At 41.0% G+C, this 16,652-nt stretch overlaps 1 protein-coding gene across 1 annotated transcript in view; it reads right to left on the reverse strand.

Moving 5' to 3' along the window:
- Positions 1 to 16,652, reverse strand: part of GAREM1 (GRB2 associated regulator of MAPK1 subtype 1) — a 102,480-nt gene that overhangs the window by 25,537 nt on the left and 60,291 nt on the right. The gene's annotated exons all lie outside the window — the stretch shown is intronic.

Below are 16,652 nucleotides of genomic sequence, written 5' to 3' on the forward strand. Positions count from 1 at the left end.
AATGGTAACTATTACTAAGTTAAAGGCTGGTCTCAGCAAGACTTGATGTAAAAAACAACTTTAGAAAATGAGAAAAAGGTTGAATAAAATCTATGTTTGGTGCAGCTCCTGTAAATCACATTTTAAAATCTGCAATGCATGCACTGGATTATTGTTCCCAAATAGCGCTGAACTTCATTAAAATACATCCAGTACATGAGGATGTCAGCCACCTACAGAAATATTTTCTCACTCCTTCAGCATTCTTGTGCTCAGCACCCTGCTGCCCCTTTACATCCCATCAGGCTTGAGACCTCTGTGACACGCTGGGAGAACTCACCCACACTGAACTATTTCAGGCCACACAACAGCAGAAGACAACGCAAACTCAGCGAGCCCTGGCGCCCATGAGAGAGAGCTGTCCTGCCCCTGCCAGGTGTGTGCACACACGTGTACCCACTCACCCACCCACCCACCCCTCAGGAGAGGTGCCAGAGCAAGAGGCTCAGCACTGCTGCCCATCCCCAGCTGTACCTGCTGCCAGGGGCACACCCTTTTAATCAGTATGTTAAAAGCTCTGTGATTGTAACCCTGAAAATCAGCTTGCAAGGCAGAGGACTTCCTTTTATACCCTTCCATATGTTTTGTCTTTCTAAAGTGATCATGGTAACTTTGAAGTATTATCAGCAGGGTAACTACAGATGCTGGTATTTCTCACTGCAGGACTATTTTTCAAATGTTTTATTAACCTTCATTACACTTCCTAAAATCAGTTGAGTTTCCCAGCTTTGTATCTGCTTCAGGACATGCTATGATGTGACATTCAACCAAGGCAATTCATGTACTTTGGAGACCAGCACAGGGTAGAAGCCACAGGACTTTTAGTCTGACCTGAGGAAGCTCTTTCTATAGTGTACCACAGCAGGAATGGCTTCTCTGGGTCAGACCACAGGTCATGCAGCATTCCACCTTAGACAGGAGTAAGCAACAGCAGTGTAAGCAGGTTGGAGTTAATGCACAGTTAGCAATACTACCCAGAATCTCTTTCCCAGCTCTCAGAGGAACTCATGGCTGAAGGATGAGTGCCAGTGCAGAGAAGAGGTTTTGGGCTTAGCAGCCCCAGAGGTTTTCTTCCCTCTAAATTTGTTTAATTGCTTACTGATGGTAAACTTTCATTGTAGACAACATACCCTCTTATCTGGAGAAATTTTCACAAATTCTTTTTCCACAAACTTTAAAGTACCTCTGGGATTAAGACTACAAACTGCAGGAGTGATAAAGCTATACCTGGCAGACAGTATGGGTAGCCACAGGAAACCTGACAGCAGACAAGCATTTGGAAAATGCTTCATATACTCAATAGAACCATGCCAGCATACTAAAGCTGAATTCTTCAGCCTGTCTGCTTTGAGCCCTTTTAGGTGCAAAGCAATAGAGGGGTCAGGCAGCCAACACCTTTGGGCTAAGGGAATCTGAAAAATTAGCAGGAAGCTGCTCAGTTAACTGGTGCTGAGAAGTGCATTATGACTGATGCCAAAGCATGCACATGGAGACGAAGAGAGAGCTGTGCTTTTCAATCCCCAGACTGCCACAAACCATGAAAATCCTGTCTTAAGAATTTCCCTTTCAGCCACAGCCTAAGCAAGAGGAAGATGCATTCCCTGGCTGAACAGGTCCTTTCCCTCACAGGCACTCCACTTTCCTCTAAAAGAAAATGAGGAGTGGGGAAGATGAGTGAAGTCAGGTGTCCTTGTGCATGGAGTCAGGACATGTCAGGGCATCGTGTAGTAGCAGGGACTATGAGCTGCACCAGGGAGCATCTGACAGCACAGAAAAACCACTACTCTAAAGCACAGAGCCAGTAGATGTACTTCAGATAGTCACTAAGAGCAGCATGCTCTTAAATTTAACAGATGTCACACAGTGTTCCTTCACCATGGGCTGACCTAAGGCTGTGTTTATTTTCGATTGTTATCCTCTTTGACTACTGACACAGCCATTGGGAAGCAGCCCTAACTGATTGCCCAGTTTGGGATCCAGGGGTCTGATTTGCAGCATTCCTGGCTGCGGCTACCACTTGAGGCAAGCTGTGATTACAGTTTTTAATGACAAAAAAATCCCAAGCTGAAACTACAGCAAGTTTAGGTCATCTCAGACAGATCGAAACTCAGTGGAGTTACTTCTGATTTGATACTCCATGCTTATGCACAGAACCGAGGTGAATATGATATTGCATGGAAGCTAAACAGTTTTTTGAAACTGCAGTAATAAAATTTTACTAGTTCAGAAAGAAATTGAGAATTCTCACTTCAGAGTGGGAACTGAGTTGGCCACAGTAACAAAGCATGAATTCACATGAACAAGGAAGGAAAACAAAATACTGAATAGTAATACATGATATGAACAATACTCATCCTGCCCTTTGAATGAGACAGTGGCCTTTAATTCTAGGTTCTCTAGTTACTCTGTTTGGAAGCATAATAATACTATTTTTCTATGACTGTTATATATTTAACAACAGTGAATCTGGTGGCAAGACAAGGCCAATTACTCCTTGCAACCCAGAGTTCTACAAAAAAGTCCCAAATTCCTCAACACAGAACAAACGCTTTAGGCTGTGTGCAACTGGGAGCAGACTCTGCTCTTTACTGCAGAATTACACATTCCTGCGGAAAAAAAAAAGGAAAAAAGAAAAAAAAGAAAAAAAGAAAATCATCATTGGGAGCTTTGGTTGGGTACAAAGCGACGCTCAGAGCTGTCTGTGTCGCTATCTGTGCCATCCTCCCCGTCCTTCAGCTGAGCCTCACAAACACAAAGCCGTCTGTGCCCTCACTGCTAATAAGCAGCAGTTCACGAGGAGGTTGACGACAGAGGAGTACACACAGATCCCAAAGCACAGAAGAGAAGGGCAGCATTAATCTCTGCTGTTACAAAATCAAGAAGTATGCTGGGCATGGGAGCTGTCAGGGCTAGACATTAAAATGCCTCTTCCGTGAAAAAGATGGGTTTATAATTTGAGATTTTCTATAGACAGCTTTTAAAAATTTATTTCCTCATTGAAAAAAAGCAGACTTTTCTTTATTGGAAGGAGAGAAAGAAGGGCTGAAGAGCCTACAATATGAATTTGAACCAAATGTCAGTAAAACTAACTAACTAACTAAACTAACTAACTAATGAGGAGGAAGAAGACAATTTCTTCCTATGTGTCTACCTGGTCTCTATTCAAGCCTCCATAAAAGACCAAAGCATGGCTGAAACACAAGTTTAATGGACATAAGTATGGCCTGACTGCATGTTAAAGTGGAAATTTCTTCCACTTTAAAAAAGGCACAATTTCCACAATTTCCTTGGGACACTTGACAAAACTGACAGAAAGCCTGAACAAACCACAGGGCAATTTCACTTTGTGTTAATTAGGAATTTAACAAAAAAAAAAAAAAGAAAAAAAAAAGAAAAAAAAAGAAAATATAAAGCTAAAACTATACTTTTATAGAAGCTCACCCCTCTCTCTCACTAGCACAAAAAGAATAATGAAATGTTTCTGTAGTAAATCAGTGAAGGTTCAGAAAGATCAAAGATTCGTAATACCTGCATGCTCCACTGAGCAGGTATGGCTATTCCTCTGCAGCCAAACGCTAGGGAGAAATGAACAACTCCTGCAACCTTTATATCTCTTTATCTTTCTGTCTGGCCTCTGGCAGGCACAGTATTGGAAACAGTTTCATCCTAGTATATATTATCTCTGTAGATTATGAATTCTTATTTCTCTGTGAAGGTGCTTACAGCAAAGACAGTAAATCTACTACTGGTGGAAATGAGTCTGGAAAAATAAAAAGGCAAGGAAGGACCTAAAACAGTGCTTATTCTCCAGTTTATGAAGGCATTTATAAAAACCCATTAGGAGCAGAAAGATCAGTCCATCTTCCTTCTTGCCAGATTGGCCCTGGAATGGCTGTGAGCAGGGGCATTAATCAGTCCTTTCTGTCCAAGCTTCTGCTGCTTCCATTGCTTAAGTCTTGCAGGCTTACACATGTTCCTAACTCCAACCTAGCAGCTCATCCAGGTTATTTCTGTGTTGTAAGATCCCCTGGTTTTTGCAGTGACTTACCCCTTACCCTCAAATAGTCCAGCAGTTTCCAACAGTCCAGAATGTTCCTGAAACAGAAACATTCTGTACAGTGACTGCACTGTACCTAGACCCAGGCAGTCTTTATCTATGGCAGGCATTCACTGGCTGGACAAACTGTCAAGTTTTCATTGATATAAAAGCATGAGAGCATGCTTATGCTCATACACTAAAAAGAAAAGCTGTAAAAATAAACTCTGTTTAAAAAAAATAAATGCATGTCACCAATAGGAAAGATGGAAGGTCACTGAAACATCTGCTCAGCTGTGTTTGCTGCTAAATGTTTCTCCAAGGAGGCAGGAGCTGTATTGTCTGTCTTTGATTATTTAGTAAGTCTCACAGCCCTCTGTGAGGCTGTGTGCAAGGCCCACTGCTCCTCAAGAATGCACAGACAGCACAGCAGGGTAGCAAAAGTACTGCAGAGGTTTATGTTTCATATTATTTGTTGACTGCTGACTGCATTTTAGTATTTCAAGGAACTGCAGAGCTACTCAAAAAGGAAAGGCTCTACCTGCCAGAATAACATCATTTTGGAAAAAGATAGTTCTTGCCTACATTTTTCAGCATTCCTGTGCATAATAACACTGATAGCAAATTACTTTGTTTTTCTTCACCAAATGATGATCTTTGATATAACTGGGCAGAGTTCAAGAGCATAAGCCAAAAGTACACTTTAGCAGATTTGGTTTTTGATGTACAGTCTTTATTTGATTGTGTGTACAACTCTCCTCAATGTCTGATAAAGATATAAATTCATTTTAGTGGGGGGACAAAGGAAGGAAATCTCAGTTTATGGTCTACTCTGTCAGCCCATCAACTAGATCATATGGTAGAGCTATTTCATCCCTAACTAGTCCTTAGATAAGGCAGCCAGTCAAGAGAGAGCATAGCAAAATAAAGACTCCAAAATAATAGATTAAGCTATAACCACAACACTGCAATTTAAAGAAAAATAGTCAACTTTAAATTTAAATTGACACTGCCATTATGTCTTTGCACAGAACCAAAATGTGGCATTTTGTTGTTGCAAGCAGTGTTGTCCTAGCAGTGGCTGTAGCTGTCTAGACCTGAGAAAAGAAAGAAAAGCCCATCACAATCTTTGACAGAGCTATCATGTGGCTAATTGGGACCAGAGAGTAAAATTAATACTGAAGCTCTTTCAGGGACCTATCACTAAGCCAAGGTGAAAGGGTTTGGCAGACATGCAGAAGTCATGATGAGTGTGAAATAAGTGCCTTGCTTCGCTTTTGTCATCTTCCAGCTTGTCAACAGTGAGCATTTGTTCCCAGCTCTCCAGAGGAGAGAAGAGTGCAGGCACACTCAGCAGCAGAGTCCCACTGCAAAGAGAGGCATTGCAAGTGTAAATGGAATTACAGAATGCTGTTTTCAACAGCAGGAGCAGACAGCAGGCCACAAATGGACTAGTGCAGGCAGGCTCAGTGCTCACAGAGAAGACAGGAAAGTGAATCACCTGCTCTGCTATCTCTGAACTCTCCATTGAAGGAGCTGCTGATTCCATCTGAGGTTGGGATGTGGCAGCAAACTAACATGGATGCAGTGCCATGGTAAGTTCAACCCCTCAGTCAAAGAAAGAGCAAGACAGCCCAGCAGCACAGTTTCATCCTTGTCTGCCACACCGATAGCTTCGGAGAGCTACGGAAAAAAACGGCTTGGGGGCAGAGGAGATATTTTTTTGAAGTTATTCATGAGAACTTCTTTGTTTATTTTCATATTGTAGCCTGCTGAAGGCATACAGGAAACTATAAAAGTGTGGAGAATACAACAGGAAATACACAAGTATATCTTTGGTGCACAGCTTCCAAAGGATGACCACTGGGATACAAACTAGAAATGCTATGATTGATTCTTAAGGCATAATCACCTTGAAACAGGTGTAAGAAACAGAAATATTCCCTCTGTTTTTTAAGAACTGCCTGTCAGTACTTTTTCTTGAGGAGACGGGTGAAGAAGAGGACCTCGTGTGTCCCAATCTAGACCCAATCTTCTGGAAATTTTGGGAATGAATTAAAAAAAATAGACGGAACATGAACTAGAGACAGATCTAAGTAAACATGACACCAGTAGAATTCATCAAGTGTACTGGAGCTAAACTTATGGCACTGAAAAGCAGAGGGCAAGGCACAAAGGCACATTCAGTCAGTAGATATTGTGTAACATTTCATGGCGAAGGAGCCCTTCAGAATGAATAGTTTTACTTCCTGGAAATCTTATGAAGATTTTGAAGGCTTAAATGCCTTTATTCCTCACTGTGTCATGTCTGTGGCACAAATACCCAATCAAACAAGAAAGAATGAGTCAGGCACACAACCTGGTGAGACATGTCGAAGCAGAGCATCAGCCCACTGACACATCACCTGTGCATATGCACAGACACCATCTGAGAGATCAAGGAAGGGAATCCAACCAAGTTTCCCACACAGCAATGCAATGCTTGCTAATCAAACCCTCTAATCCTGTGCAGGCAAAGCAAAGGGGATGGTACAGCCTAGCATTCTCTTTTGTCTTATCTTACTTTTATGATTCGTAAGTAACATAACAAAAAAAAGAGAAAGATTCTGTTGGCAGCATAACAAAGAAAAATCAGTTCAAATGGTGACTGATGATAGCTTAAAGCAGATTTAACTCATAGATATTGCAAGAGAGGGAATTTTAGGTTACAGATCATGTAAAAAGACAGACAGGGAAAACAAGCCTAACCTCCAACCTTTGTTTCATAAGTTATTACCATCACAAATACAAGATTACCGCAATGAAATGTTCCATTTTACAGGGTCACATGTTTTTGAGAGTCTGGACTGTAAGTTAACTAGATTTAACTTACTGGGTTATCATCAATCTAATCTGTAATTAGCATAATTTTCTTCCTTTCCCATGTGCTTCCAACAGACATGAAGAGTATGTTCCTTAAGCAGTGTGTTAGTTCACACACTCACTTGACCATGCAGAGGACTCTGATGAGTACCACACTGTCTGACTTTCCTAATTACTGTAAACAAAAGCTGTGGAAAGTTTCCTGTTGAAGAGTAAGAATATAAAGACATACAGATGAAGATGGGATGCTCTCCTGGTGAGTATCAGCACTTACCCTGATCACAGCTCAAAAAGGGATTGAGACAAAGAGAAAGAGTTACAGAAAGCCCAGCTAAACCAACCCAGAGCTTGCATGAAACAGTATTGAGGTGACTACATTTTACAGCAGCTGCCCAATGGCAAAATCCTTCCTTGTATGAGCATCATCCCCTTGGTACTGGAGTGGATAATATCCATGCAGATCTCAGTTATGACAGTGTTTAATAGTCACTGAAAAGCTAATGGCTCCAACCTACTGCAGCAGCATCCAGGATCCTTCTGGGAACATCCAATGGAACTGCCTGCCACCAGAGAGGAAAACTTAATAAGAAGACAAAGACAACTTAATCCCTCACTTAGTAGCCTTTAGCAATAACTACCAGAAAAGAAATTGGGGCACAATCAAAGGTGAGAACATTTATGGTTACAGTTCTTACTATACTTTGAAACATTTGCTTTACTAAGTAAATGCATTGCTTTTACTTACACATTAACGCTGATTTGGGGCTAAAAATCAATCTTAAGGAGCAGAGACTGAGCTTAGATATGTCAATGCAAACTGAACAAGAAACCCTTCACTGAGTGGCAGATAAGACCCTTAACAGAATACTGCTGTGCTCATAAATTTTTCTATTTGAGTGAAAGACATCACATACCTTTAAAAGTAAGAAGCAACACAGACCTAATCTGCCTTTGGATCTAGTCTTAGCTAGGTGATCTCCTCCCAAATCATCAGTGTACACCCATCCCAAGACATACAGACATTAAACAAACAGGGTTGTCTACAACAGATTAACATTTAATTAAAGCACAGAAGAAAGTTGAGATGAGAGTAACAGAACAAACTCCTGGTCAACATTTGAAATTAATATTACTAGTTTCAAGCAAATTAATTAATTTGAAATTAATATTACTAGCTTCAAGCAGGCTCAAACAGACTATGCTAGAATACCTGTTAAAGGTTAGCCAAGCATGCTGGGTTTCTCTATCACAGCTGCATCCAAATATTTTGCCTTTATACCACAGATTACTCACCTCATTAAAACTGATTTCAGAAGAAATTATGAATGTGTAACTTTTCCTCCTCAATGTTGGCAGAGAAAATCCCTTTTCCTTTTATTTCAGAACAAATTTTTAATTAATAATTTGGAGAAAACACAATAACACAATATGTTCCTGTGGGCTGATGCCCACACCAGCAACAGTGCAGTTGTAGTCCATAATCTGCATGGGGATTATGCACTGCAAGCACCGAATGAGTACAGAAACCCAATGACATCCTTCCCCTTGCCTCAGCAGGTGCCTCCTCACAGAAAATCCACCTTTTCACCTTGTCATTTTGGTTGCTAAACAGTGAATTTCAGTTCCCTGTGCAAATGAAGTGTCAATGAAACAAACTGGAATATTTTCTGAGGGCATAAATATTTCAGGACCTGAGTTCAGTGCAGTTCTAATGGAACAGTTTCTTTTAATTCCAGTGCCTAAATTTTTTCAAAAAGATGAAAATTAATTTTTGCACTGACAGAAAGATAAAAACCAGACAGCATTCAAAAGAGAAACTGTGTTCACCTGTGGCAACAGAAAAATGTTATAGTACAGGTGGAAGAGGTTTCATTTTTAGAGAAACAGATGAGTTTGAAAACAGGGCTAATAATTTTAGGGGACCAAAATTTGATTGCACTGAAGAGAGCCAACCTCTGCAAATTAGAAACAAGCAAGTTCCAGCCTCTGTGTCAGGCCTGTTCTGAATCCTAGAATTTCACTTTGATTTAAAAAACTGAGAGAGTGCAATTATAGGGAGAGATTTAAGATGTGCAGAAGTGCATTTTTACCACAATATGGATTCCAGGGATCCTAACCACAAACAAGTTGTGGATTTACACCAGACAACTTTTTGGATTTGGTATCCATCTCTTAAAAAATAAATTTGCAAAGTGGGAGCAGCTCTCCTGAACAAGTTCATACAAATTCTTCTATTTCTTGGTAAGTCAAAACTTTCACTAAAATAACAGCAGCAACCACTGAGCTTAACCATTAACTTTGCCTGTCTGAGTAACAGCTTTTATTTATTGGTTTGGCAAAAAGCTTCAAAGCCAGCACTCACCAAAACTCAAGCTCTTAATAGTTCTGCCTCATTGCAAAGACACTTTCTTCAGTTGCAAACCGACCATCCTTTACGCTTTCTGCTCTTTTGCTGACAGATCTTTTTCCTCCTGCTACTCCCACGTGCGTATCCTCATCTCTGTGGCCTGACCTGAGCACCATTCATTGACTTCTTGCTCACTGAGAGTCTTTTGTGCCTTTCAGGTTCTGACCCCATGCCGTGGGCAGCACACCCTGGCCCAAGCGTGGGACGGTGTGTCCTCCACCCAAGGAGAGCAGCCACATCCACAGCACTGCCCCTGGCAGCCACTTGTGTTGCAGTAAACAAAGCTAAAGAAATACTGCATTCACCAGGCAGAAATCTTTAAAATGCACATAGACCAATTCTGTATAAAAAGTGCTTTTGTTCCCTGCTCAGGAACAGGTTTTTTAATTAACTGAATGGGAGGAGTTGTAAAAAACCAGGAACAATGACTGAGTCAGAAGCTCAGTCAGTTCTCAGTAGCTTAACAGGGCTTTAACATGAGACAGAATAAACTTATTTCATTCAGTTAGACATTTTTATCAATGTGTAGAGAGACTTCAGAGCTGATGCTTGGTATCCTGAAAGACTGTCTGTGCATTATAGAGCAGCTTATTGTTTCAAAGCTTGTATCTCATTTGCTTGCTGAATATATATGTAGTTTCTAGCAGAGCCTGTATTTTTTCCCCTTCTCTCCTCTCCCTAAACATAAATCTGCTAAACTATTGTACTCAAATTACTGCAGAACCTGTCACTCAAACAAGTTTCCAACATTTGTGTATCTGCAATGGGAAGAAGCAGTTTCTGTTATTCTGTGTAATTAAAAAGACAATTTTCTTTGGAAAGGTACCATCACTTTGTATTGCCAATATCTGTCAATGCCTGCAGACTACAGCTCAGTTTACATATTTATAATGTGTTTAAATTAGGAAGGAATTAAATTTATTAGGAAGGAATTCAATTTATTATAGCTTCGACCACCAGCAATCATGACCAAGTTCTGAAAAAACAAGTTCACTTTACTTCTGGAACAAATTAAACAACATTTTAAAAACTGAAATGCAGCCAAATTCCAAAGAAACTCTTTAATTACACAATAGGTCTGGTTTATTCATCTGAGGTTTCCTGTCAAGGAGAGTATTAAGTACATTCATGCTACAGCTAAAATTACATTAAGGAGAATTTGAAACAAGTGCAGAGCCAAAATAATACATGATCTGAAAATCACCTTGATGAAGTACACATAGGAGCTTATGCTCCAAAAATTGTCATCTGTAATGCTGGAATATCTATCAAGCATACAAAGTAACTTGCAGCAGGCAAACATTTCTAATTTTTTTTGGTTTAGGATCAGCAGTCACGTTTGTGTCACCGCCTCAGTTGAGAGGCAGAAGGTGTTTTGATCCCTGCATTCTGCATGAGCTAAGCCATCTCTTCACTCACTCCCTATGAATGCAACAGAGTTTGTCAGAATTGTCTGGTTTCCAGTACAAGAGGACATTGATTCAGCGCTGTGCAATTTACCCACAGAGCAGACAAAGCTCTTGATAACAGCTCAAGATGAATGAAGGCAGCTTTTAAGAATGAGCTTTTTGGCATATGTTCACAGCATGTGCTGAAGTGTCACCAGGAGAAAAAAAAAAAGGGAAAAAAAGGGGAAGAGAGAGATGAGCTGAAAAGGTGGGTGAATAGAGATGATGAGTAAGAGCACATTGCTTCAGCACTGCCACTTCATTTAATTTTCACTGCTACTCAAGAAGGCAACAAAGATGATAAATCTAAAATGTAGATCTAAGCAAGATATGCATCTGCCTCAGTTCTCTTGAATGCATTCCGTCACACACCTTAAATAAGGAGGGTACCATCTAAACCTCTCTCTGGCAGCTCAGCTTACCATAGCTGAATCCAAAAGGTATAAAGAAACAGAATGCCCAGCCAAATTTTCCCTCTTGTAAGATGCCTGCCAGCTTGCTGAGAGCCAAATGAATCCTGTTACTAGAGGCTGCCAGCCTAGCCTAAAACAGCTTGATGGAAAAAAATGCTACAGACTATACATGGGGTGGTTTAATTCCAAAAATGTTTTCAGACCACCACTTATGGGATTTTGTTTTTTTTCCATCTAAATGATAATTCATGAGTTGGAGTGTACTAGTGAATATTTTCCCGCTATGTAATTTCTAGTGAAAACTTCTCTCTAGTACTGGGCATCTCCTGTTAAAAGGCATTTTTGCACCAATCCCACTTTGTAGCCTTTCACTGAAAGGGCTGTGAAGTGGTAATTATCAGAGCGGCTGACAGTCTGGCCTCCTGTTTGTCTTTGAGTGCTCATGGACTTCTCCAGCTGCTAGATTATCATGAGATATATTATTACATACTGATTTCTAAGTGTAAAATCTAACATTAGCAGCTGCAAGTGTTCCAGGGAAATTCCGTGGTTTAAATTTCTGCAAAAGAACTTTGGTTGTAAAACAAGGTGATCTTAAATCTGCCTCTAAGATTAGGAAAAATATTAAAACTTTCATTAAAAAATAAAAGTTATTCTTTGAATAATGAAGCTAAATCAATACTAGATAATTTGCCTTAGCACATAGATTTAAAGTTGTGAAGATGCCATGGATGGGAAAAAACTATATTAGGATTTCAGACAACTAGAATTGGTTACTGCAGGTATTTAGAAAGGGAGGCAGATGGTGCTTAGAGACCAGAAAAATTGGGACATCCCAAGCTAAAAGCAACTCAAAACCAAAACCCATCATAAGATCAGTCTGCTAGACCTGTTTCAAAGTTTTCCCAACAGCTTAATATTCCATTCAGGAAAACGACTATTTCAGCTGAGATTTCTGAACATAGAGGCAAAGGTGCTTAAAAACAGAAACAGAGAGGCAGAGATGTTTAAAAACTCCTGCCTTCGAAATGATATAAATTATGCTCTTTTAAAGCACATTTTTCCTCAGAGAAGTCCAGTCCTTCCTTTTTTTGACTGCACTCCTGCACACCCAGTGGAATAAAACCCAACAGCACACAAGGTCTTGACAGACACACAGTGGCACAGTCATCGCCGTGCTGCAGAACATCACTGGGAGAAGGGTCACCTGCCCCAAGGAGGCAGACCAACACTCATTTTACCCCTTCATTCTGCCACCTCCTCCTACCACACCAAGCTGCCCTGAGGGGACAGTGTCCATGCCACCAAAACCCTGCCACTGAAGGTGAGGGTCTCTGCTTGGCCAGCAGAACATGGAGGATTCACAGAAAAAAGCTTCAGTGCCTGCCTAAATAGATCAGTACATTTACTTAAATCATCAGAAAGACTGTGACCACCTAAGCAAAGCCAGATACAACCTGGTTTATAATCTTTGTCTTTTTGTCTGCTGGGGGCTCTCTTGAGGCATTGAGTGATATCAAAGCGAGCAATTCACTTTTCCTCTTTGCAGTCACTCTCCATGCTTTGAGCACGTATTATTTTGGCCTCCCACTCTTCAAGATGGAATTGCCCAAGTGGCTGGGAGTCCAAATACCTCCAGCAGCTACTTGATGTCTTACCCACGTATTACCGTGCCCCAGTGATGCACCCCTGCCTGCTGCAGGCTCCTTATGGTGAACAGGCAGCTCATTTGCCAGCTCTAGGAAGACTCAGCTGAGCCAGCTCTCAGAACATTCTATGCCAGCTGACCCAAGGTTTTCCTTGGACAGGAGTCAGAAAACCACTCTGCACACTTTCCATCTGATCCACACTAAATGAGCCTTACAGTAGCCAAACACCACAAAGTGACAAACATCTGCACTATGGGGAAAAAGGTGGCTATTTTCATTTTCCACAGTGGAGAAGACGAGTGGCACATCCAGACACAAGTGTCACCTCCCACACTCTGCTGCTCCCCTGAGCCAGCACGTCTGACAGCAGCGAGGCAGACATGGCAGCAGCAGCACATTCCTCCCCCAGCAGCACAGGATGCCTCCCTTCCAGGGACACCCAGCACACAGACCCTGGTTGCCATCACGTGTGGGGCTGCTGCTCTGTCCCTGCTGCTGTTAAACAGGCAAGGAGATGTTCTTACACATCCATGGCGTATGTGGTAACTTGTTTTTTCAGACCAGAACCTTACATGCTTCACTTCCATGGTTTCTAGAGAAAGTCTCAGCCCTTGCAAACAGCTCATCTGCAAAGCCTGCACACATCTTCATGCATGCTAAAGGCATGGCCCTTTAAATTTTATTTACTCACTTTTTCCCTGACAAAAATCATGTGCACCAATGCCTCTCTGCTACCCTTCTCCCTCATCCACAATTATTTCCCTTTGAAGAAAAAGAAAAACAAGCAAAAGAGTATGTTTGGAATTATCTTCTGTGATTCTCCTCTAGGAAGGGGCATACCCAGGAATCAGAGTATGACCCAAATTTCATAGTAAACTTATAAAAACATAGAGTAAAGAAATCTATGCTGCACAAAATGATTATTTTCTTCTACCATTTGAAAAAGCTTCACAGTTAGTATTAATATTTAGAGAAATCAAAGTTTAAACACATTCTTCCCAAAGTAACAACAGAGGATAAGTTTATCTATGACCACATAGCACACCACCTCCGACAATCAGTGAAAAAAAGAAAGGTTAATTAGTAAATAAATTGAGCCAGATACCAATCCTTCACAATAAAAAAAGATTATATTTACCAGAAATATCAAAACCACATACTTTAGATCTTCGTGCAAGATTACAGCATGAAGCACTATGGGCTAATCCAGGAATACCAGACAATTTAATTACATTTTCTACTGAAAAAATTAAACCATATGCATAGCTCTTCAGATCAAGCTCCCTAACATGCGTCTGGTTTTAATATCCAACATCTGTCAGAAAATGAGATTTTCATTTCCCTTATGAAATCTGATTCCACCTCTATGGTCAAACTCAAGGAGCAAACTCAGCTCATCTTTGATGGAAAGAAGTGAGTGAAAGAGAACAAGTGTTGGGTCATCTGATTTAGCCTTATAGCTGAGAGTTCAATCACTAAATACTAAAAATCCTAGAATACAATAATTCTTTCTTCACGGGTGAAAGCAATAGTGAAATGCAGGAATAATCAGATTTTTTTTCCCCTCAAAAAATATACCCTAAGTTGTCTTCATTTTCTCTCTTTAGGACTCCAGCTAATTAGGGTCTCAGCCATTATTAAACAATTTCTCCCACACTGCAGTGCTCTCTCACTAGTTTTGGCTGTCTCCTTGAGAAAACCTTGCAGAAAGACTGCACATGTGTGAGGTACAGACAAAGAAATGACACGGTGCTTCTGCTGGATCAGCACATCTGTCACCTTCAGCACCCGTCCCCTACTGTCACTGAGCAACACAAAGCAACCTGCCCATTGTGAGGATCCAGAAACATCAGTGCTCCAGCTCCTGTCAGCTGAACAACATCTATACAAAGGAGAACCATGGAGGTGGTGATATAGTTCCGAAAAACAGTTGCTGTAGGTGTTATTTTACAAAGCTGTAACACCAAAAAAGAAGAGTGCTTTTCTGAAGGAAGAGCACAAGCCTGCATATTCCATCTGTATTTTTACCTTATGCTAGTAATTTGCTTGCCATGTTTTTCAGCAGCCTCTTTCCAAAGGATCTTGAAGCTCCTCTGAAAACTGTATTGCATTGAGTGTACAGATGAATTCTGTATTCAGAAACTTGGTGAAACTTTTCTGTCCCTCATACTGATCTGACGTTTTAGAGTTGTTTCTTTTTTTTTCTGCAAGAGAATTATTCTGAGATACTTCCCCAGTGGTTAAAAGCCTGCATGGGATGCCTGCATGCACTCAGTGCCACCAACTAGGCTTAGAAAAGCCTACATCTTTTGGGTAGATGGATGTGGTGGGCAGCTGGAGCTCACTCTACCCCTCTTCTGTTTCAGCTGAGCTATAAACCTGAATTTATTACATCCCTGGTACAAGTTCAATCTTTCTGCCATAGACAGAACTGTATATACCTAAGAATAAAAAGAAAATAACTGCTCCAAATACAATCCTTGGGGCAGGGTAGCTGATTATACATCTTTATGGTCAAGGAATGGAAAGCTTCAAGTCATTGCTCCACATCCAGCAGGAATGCATGAGTATACACATCTTATATATTATCTGCAAAAGTTTTAAATCATTAGTTATTGTAGGGTATGATTTTCTATTTCTATTGCAGATCTGAGAAGCTTTTCAATTAAGAAAAAAAAACCCCAAAACCAAACCACAAGCCTACCTATTCAGATTGAACTCAGCATGCTACAAAAGTGCGAACAGTTCAGCATTCCCAGGAAAAAAATGGTATAGCTAAAAATTAATTCTGCCAAGTCTCATTTCACACCTCTACAAAGAAATCATTATGAATATTCCCTCGCACCATTCACCCACACTTACACTAATAGCCTGTATTTGACTGCAGATTTCCTGTGATGGAAATGCAATACACAGCAGCAGCAAAATATCTTGCCCCCACTGCTGTCAATTTAGCAGAAAAAATTAACCTGCATCCTCCTGGTTCAGGAAAAGCTTCATCAATACACATTGGACAGCAGGGGCTTGAGCTGTGAATATGTTCTTTTAATGATTTCCAAGCAGCGTTTGCTCATTACATTACTTAAAATAATAGCCCAACTCTTTCAGCATTGATAGTTTTCTAAAGATGAAACTGCTTTATTTCAGCTTCCATCCAGCAACAGGAGTAGGAAATTGCTCTTACATCAGAAGGGAGTTTCTTCTGATGAAGCAATTAACAAGATAATCCAAGATGCTGCAGCATTTGGAGAAGCCAGCCAGCACAAGGGGCACATTGTTAGAAGCCCCCTGCCTTGCAGGGGCACCCTGGCTCCCCTTAGGGCAAGGGTTCAAAGCCTTTGTACAAAGCTGTGGAAGGGGCAAGCGCAATTCGCCCTCTGCCCTGTTTTTCCTCCTTGCCTGGGGTGCCAGAGCTGATGCCTTGGAGACAGATTTCAAGGATCAGGTCTCCACCTTGACTTTCTGCACTCTTCTGGCTTGACTCTCCTGAAGGCTGGTGGCAGAGAAAGGGCTGGGGCTGCCTTTCCTTCCCTGTCAGGACTAGTCCCACAGGAGCACACAGTTCAGGGTTACACAGAAGGGAGTTTTGTTTCCACTTGGCATCTGAACTGATACAGAGAGACAAAGGGAGGATCAGCACTGAAAATTCATTTGTATATCAAGGGGAAATCCAGAAGCCATTGAAATTGTTTACAGCAGGTTGAAAGAATAATACAAAGAACAAACATTGTGCTGACAGATATCCAGATGGCTTTTGCAGGCAAATCTCAACGCCTTTAGCCCAGCTAAGGCTCATTA

This window comes from Molothrus ater, chromosome 1, assembly GCF_012460135.2.
Source record: "Molothrus ater isolate BHLD 08-10-18 breed brown headed cowbird chromosome 1, BPBGC_Mater_1.1, whole genome shotgun sequence".
Classification (NCBI taxonomy): domain Eukaryota; kingdom Metazoa; phylum Chordata; class Aves; order Passeriformes; family Icteridae; genus Molothrus; species Molothrus ater.